At 46.8% G+C, this 6,562-nt stretch overlaps 1 long non-coding RNA gene across 1 annotated transcript; it reads right to left on the bottom strand.

Moving 5' to 3' along the window:
• Positions 1-1,006: 1,006 nt before the first annotated feature.
• On the bottom strand, positions 1,007-3,923 carry LOC123448575. Its single transcript, XR_006631829.1, has 2 exons — positions 3,199-3,923; positions 1,007-2,966 (listed from the first exon to the last, which is right to left on the bottom strand). It is a non-coding gene; the product is annotated as an uncharacterized LOC123448575 (long non-coding RNA).
• Positions 3,924-6,562: the final 2,639 nt, after the last annotated feature.

Genomic DNA, 6,562 nt, shown 5'->3' with positions numbered 1-6,562 from the left:
GCTCTCGACATAGCTTCATTGCAGTAAGCATCCAAATAGCGGTGAAGCTCTTCCAGGGTCATGATCGGGATGCCTAAAGGGTAAACTAGGGCAGACCTGAGGGATCCAACAAGTCTTCCAAATAATACTAGTTCGTAGCTGGAGGCGGTTGCAACTTCACTACTTACTGGGGTCTGGTGAGAAAATGACCTGCGGTTCGCAACCAGATCAATGGTGATCTGATCGATCAGCGCCTCCTACGCTCTTAAGTAGCGCACTACTTGCACCAATGCAGGATCTGTATCAAGGTCTCCGCTGGCAACTTGGCTTGGGCTACCATAGCCTTCACGGCTAGGATAGTAGAGAAACAGGTAGCTATTCACCATGGCAACAAATGTTGCAGCTGGACTATAGCTTCTCGGGCTCCAAGATGGCGGGCTTGGGTTTCGCTGACGGTTGCTCTACCAGTGAAATGGTAAGGGCATTCTAACGAGGAACCCCCTCCATAGATGTGCACCGTGGCCCAAAAGTGACGAATAGCATCACTCACAGGCTCCTCATGCATAACATACACTTGGGCTCTTCTATGCCAAAGACTTTGCGAGTGAAGTCGGCGAGGATGGCTATGAAGTCTACACGCTCGGATGCGATGGTCTCATTGCAAATGACAGGGCTAGGCATCCTTCTAGTTTTGGGTTAGTGGAGTGGGACTGAAGCTTGCGGGGCTCCTGTGCTGAGGCAAGGTTTTCCTTTATAGGCCAAGGGAGTCTTCCATCGCAAGCTAGCGGGTACGACAACTCCGGTGTTGGTCACAGACACATGGCCTATGGGTTGGCTACTATGTTGTGTACCGACTGCCAAAAAGGTGTCAGATGGCCACTGTGGGTGGATATTTGGTAGGCTAGGCTGAGATATGGGTACATAAATATCCGGGCTAGGGATAGCGACCTCACTAAAATAGGATTAGCCAATGGTCATCCTAGCTCTGATACCAAGGTTGTAGCGACCGGTTTTCTAGGATATAAAATTCCCAGTAACAGGCTTTGTGTTCACCAGCCCCAGGATAACTATTAGTTGGTGGACACTCACTTGATACAGTAACTCCAAGCAAAATGAAAAATTTGGGGTACAAAACCATGAAGGTCCATGGGGTTGTACAAAATGTCTAGGGGCTGACGGCGGAAGCGACTCGTATATCTCCAGTGTCCATGGGACTCCATTCCCACAGGAACAGTTGACCTAGATAATTCCTATGTTGCAAGGATGCTATCATTGACTCTTGGGTTCCAGGGTTGACGTCATCATGCTCCTCTCCAAGAACGCAATCTGGCCAAGACAATAGCTAGGGAGAAGCGAGTGAGTACTTTGAATGTACTCACAAACATCATGAAAACAGATAAGTAAAAGCACGTGAGATGCATGCAACTAGAATCTTAATAGCCTGGACATGTCATAAGATTTAATTTATGAATGCAGCTATGCAGATAAATCATTCCTACTCAGTGTGTATAAGAAAACAAGGGGAGTAAGTAACAATAGGAATAAATGGGCCGATCGGGCGTCTTGAGAGACACCTCGAAAGGATAACAATATAAAACGTGCCTCAATCGGGCGTCTGAGCGATGCCACATAAATGTCTTATATGGAAATAATAACAGTTGCCACAGTCAGGTGTCTGAGCAATGCAACATAAAGGGCTTACATGACAATAATAACAATTGGCACAGTCGGACGTCTGAGCGACGCCAGATAAAGGGCTTATATGAAAATAATAAGAGTTGTCATAGTCGGGCGTCCGAGTGACGCCCCATAAAGGGCTTATATGAAAATAATAACAGTTGCCATAGTTGGGCATCTGAGTGATCCACATAAAGGGCTTATATTATAATAATAACATCGAGTATCCATGAGGTAGACCTTCCCAAGGACACTCAAAACAAATTCATATACAAGAGATGGTTAGTCCACAGCAAGATTCATAATAATTATAATCATCCATCATGTTTCAATTAATTCCTGTGAAGACCAACACTCAAACCGACACTTGACCTATCCCAAGTTGTAGTCCTTACCTGCAGACACGGCTACTCGAATAGATATTTAACTCTGCACAGTGTGTACTCTTTACCCACGAGTAACAAATTTCTTTAGTCAACTAGAGAAGTCAACTAATTCCAGTTATGGTCTTTGAGTTGAAAACACACGTGACCCGCACACACCAACTTAAATACCTGATACAAGTAATCACCCAAGTAACCGTTAAGCAAAACTCTAAGTGGGGAGATCACAATCTCTATTAGCATGGAATCAAATTTGTACCGCACGCAACTAAGGGGTGCCCCCTCTCGACCCCACCGGAAACCCCATGCCCCCGGACTAAGTGACATGCCTACCAGTGATTAGTGGTATCTTTCACTATGGCCTCTCTGTATGGTGGGTGCAACGAAAGGGGTTGATGACTTACTCAACCGTAACCTACCCATGGTAGGGACAAGTGGTAGCACAAATCAAGTATGGGGGTTACTGGCACGAGATTCGATCTACGGTCGACTCATGAGGTTTAAGTTTTCCTGGTTAGCACCAAAAAATTCTGAATGATATCTGATAGTGTTACTACCATCAAACCCGATATGCCCCCACTGATCACTCTCGTCACAACGAGATATCAGTTTTCACGGTCACACTTTTACCTGCGACACACCTTCCTTCGAGGTTGTCCGGATTAGCATAGGCATACGTGGCATGAGGCGGTACCCACTATCTTCAGTATTTTATGCTCAACAGGAAGTAAATACATATCACGTGCATTCATGCATAAATATTTCCAATATGAAAACTTTTATCTTACTAACATATCATGCAATCATTCATCTAAGCAAGCAATCACTCAGCTTACGACAAATCAGTGTTCAAGATGCTTGCCTTGGGTATGAAGAATGGTGGCATGCACTCCAAAACCTTTGAAAGGATTCTTCCCTCCAATTTTCCTATTTTCGAAAATATTGGAATCAACACACATTCCCAAGATAGTGCAGGAACATTGTTTGAATTTTTTTGAAATAAATATAACAATAATCTAGGTGAAATTTGAGAAATAACAGAAATATAATCAACTCAATTGGAGTTGTATTTTAAAAGTTATAAGCAGTCAAAGTTAGGTCAAATCTGGTTTTCAAAATAAATAAAGAAAAGAAAGTGTTTTAAGAAGGGAAAGCGTACTTATGGGAGTTCGCTTTCTGACATTGGAAATGCACAAGCGCAGGTGTGCCATCGGAGGGATCCACTGCCCCACCGACACGTGGGGTGCACCTATCTGTTTTGTCTTCCTCCCTCGTGCACACGGACAGGGAGAAGGAGCCGACATTGACGGTGATTGCCGGCTCTAGGAAGCATCTTTCCCGGAGTTGGGTACACCGGCGCGTTTAGGAGGAAGGGCCTCATCCTCTCGAGGGCAAGGGGTCGCCAAAGAGCTCGAGGAAGATCACACTTCCAACCATGGTGGATGGAACCTCCGGCGTCCTAAGCACTCTGTCTACGGTTCATTTCCGATGAAATTGGGTATGGTGTTGATTATAGGGGCCGTGGTAGAGCTAGTGGTGGCTAAGGTGGAGCGGGAGGGGCTCGGTTGCGCCAGAAATGACCAGAGGTTGCCGGCGGATGATGCGGCCTGAGTTGAGCAGGGAGACCGGCTCCAGTCAATTGGCTGCTATAGGGGACTTGATGCGGGTCTAGGGAGGGCGATGGGGTGCTCTCAGAGCTCGGGGACGTCCTCTTATAGCTGGCCAAGATCGGTTCGTCGGGCTCAGAGGATAAGCTCAACGGCGGCAGCTTTTGACGATGGACAGGGGAGGTAGAGCTAGCTGGCGGGGGTGTCGGGTGAAGAGGATACCAAAGGGGATAATAACAGCGAGCTGGGACGCCCGGGGTGCTCCAGGTGGCGCGCACAGCACCGGCCACAACGGGCGATGGCGCCAGGGCCGGTCCTAAAAATTCGGGAGCCGGGGTAAAATTATAACCTAGGGCCCCTTAATATAGACCATAAAATGTATACGAAAAAGATTTTTTGAATTATTAGCTGAAGAAAATACAATAATTTTTATTTCATATGAACATCTTTTTTAGATAATTTGAATAACAAAGCCGTTGGACATATTAGTTTATTCGGTCTTTTAAGTTTCAACCCATGATTACTCACGCTGTTATGATCCATATTGATGTCAACATCGTATTATGTAAAATCCTTGTCTTCTAAATTTGTAGTTGTTTATCACTTCATAGTAACTACCGGTGAGCCACCAAATACATAAATTATAACTCCAATAACATGTATCATAAAAAATATCTAATGAATATATTATCAACTAGTATTCATAAACAATTTCTAATGAATAGATGTTGATGTCCTAGGTGCAACAATGACAGGAAATTTTGGTGATTACTTATAAATTTTAATAAATGATTGTAGTAAAATCTCATACGACATACATAAAGATGAGAGGCATACCGTATCTTCTCTAGAACTGTAATGGTGCCTTTGCCCTCTCAGCGAGTCGGCGAGGTCGCGTGCGAGGTCTTCTGGCGGTCCGGCCGGCCGTCGTCCAGCTCAAGGCGCTGCCATGCACACACGGCAGATGCGTATCAGGCGACGATATATTCTCTTTCTCTCAACTTATGTTCCCCGCATGTATCATTGCCTCCTTTTGGTTGATCTCTTTCGTTTTGAAGGACCCTGACCTGGTTGTACGGTATTTAGTTACTCCAAAAATTGGGCGCACATCTTCCAAACAAAAGATAATTTGACGCACAATTTCCGGCTGGTTTGTTAAGGAAGAAAATCAGGAGCAATTTTTTTCGTAATTACTCCCTAGTTAATCGCATGCAGTGATTGATCTATTCCTGGATCGTAGCAGCAATGAAAATGACATCCAGGCTCAGTTTTCGCGTGGGAGTAAATACTCAGTATTCAGGGCCTAGGATCTCTTGGCCGGGGGCCCCTTGGCGTCGGGGGCCCAGGGCGGCCGCCCCTCTCGCCCCCCCTCAGGGTCGGGCCTGGATGGCACCGGCTTGCGTTGTGGTGCGGCACGGGCTTGGTGGGACACTACACAGAAGGGGATGGTACATCTTCATCATATATATAATTTTTTATTGATCCATGCTAATATTATACAAATTTTACATATTTTTGGCAATATTTTATATGATTTATTTGACTAGCATATTGATCCAGTGCCAAGTGTCAGTTCGTGTTTGTTACATATTTTTAGTTCGCATAATATCCATATCAAACAAAGTCCAAATGCGATATTAATTTAAGGAGAACTATTTTGGAATATATGTGATTTTTGGGAGGTGAAATCAGCATAAACGGTGGCCCACGTCCTCCACTACCCACAAGGGCACGCCTGGGCCCCCTTGCACATCGTGGTGCCTAGTGGGCACCCCTGAAGTCGGTTGGGGCTCTTCTTCGGGCGCAAGAAAGCTAATTTAATGATAAAAATACCCTCAATATTTTAGCCCGATTGGAGTTACGGATCTCCGGGAATTTAAGAAATGGTGAAGGGCCAGAAAACAAGAACGCGAAACAAAAGAGAACAGAGAGGGAGATCCAATCTCGGAGGGGCTCTAGACCCTTCGCCGCCATGAAGGTCATGGACCAGAGGGGGAACACTCCTCCCATCTAGGGGGGAGGCCAAGTAAGAAGAAGAATGAGGGGGCTGTTGGGAAACGTCGCATGGGAAACAAAAAATTTCCTACGCGCACGAAGACCTATCATGGTGATGTCCATCTACGAGAGGGGATCAGTGATCTACGTACCCTTGTAGATCGTACAGCAGAAGCGTTAGAGAACGCGGTTGATGTAGTGGAACGTCCTCACGTCCCTCGATCCGCCCCGCGAACAATCCCGCGATCAGTCCCACGATCTAGTACCGAACGGACGGCACCTCCGCGTTCAGCACACGTACAGCTCGACGATGATCTTGGCCTTCTTGATCCAACAAGAGAGACGGAGAGGTAGAAGAGTTCTCCGGCAGCGTGACGGCGCTCCGGAGGTTGGTGATGATCTTGTCTCAGCAGGGCTCCGCCCGAGCTCCGCAGAAACGCGATCTAGAGGAAAAACTATGGAGGTATGTGGTCGGGAAGCCATGAGAAAGTCGTCTCAAATCAGCCCTAATTGCTCCATATATATAGGAGGAGGGAGGGGGACCTTGCCTTGGGGTCCAAGGGACCCTCAAGGGGTCGGCCGAGCCAAGGGGGGGAGGACTCCCCCCCCCCCCAAACCGAGTTGGACTTGGTTTGGTGGGAGGAGTCCCCCTCCCTTCCCACTTCCTCCCTCTTTTTTTTTCTTTTCCTTTGATTTTTTTTTCTTGGCGCATAGGCCCCCTTGGGGCTGTCCCACCAGCCCACTAAGGGCTGGTGTGTCTCCCCAAAGCCTATGGGCTTCCCCGGGGTGGGTTGCCCCCCCCGGTGAACTCCCAGAACCCATTCGTCATTCCCGGTACATTCCCGGTAACTCCGAAAACCTTCCGGTAATCAAATGAGGTCATCCTATATATCAATCTTCGTTTCCGGACCATTCCGGAAA

Source organism: Hordeum vulgare, chromosome 4H, assembly GCF_904849725.1.
Source record: "Hordeum vulgare subsp. vulgare chromosome 4H, MorexV3_pseudomolecules_assembly, whole genome shotgun sequence".
Classification (NCBI taxonomy): domain Eukaryota; kingdom Viridiplantae; phylum Streptophyta; class Magnoliopsida; order Poales; family Poaceae; genus Hordeum; species Hordeum vulgare.
Note: the sequence above shows the minus strand (reverse complement) of the source record. Positions and strands in the feature narration are given on the sequence as shown.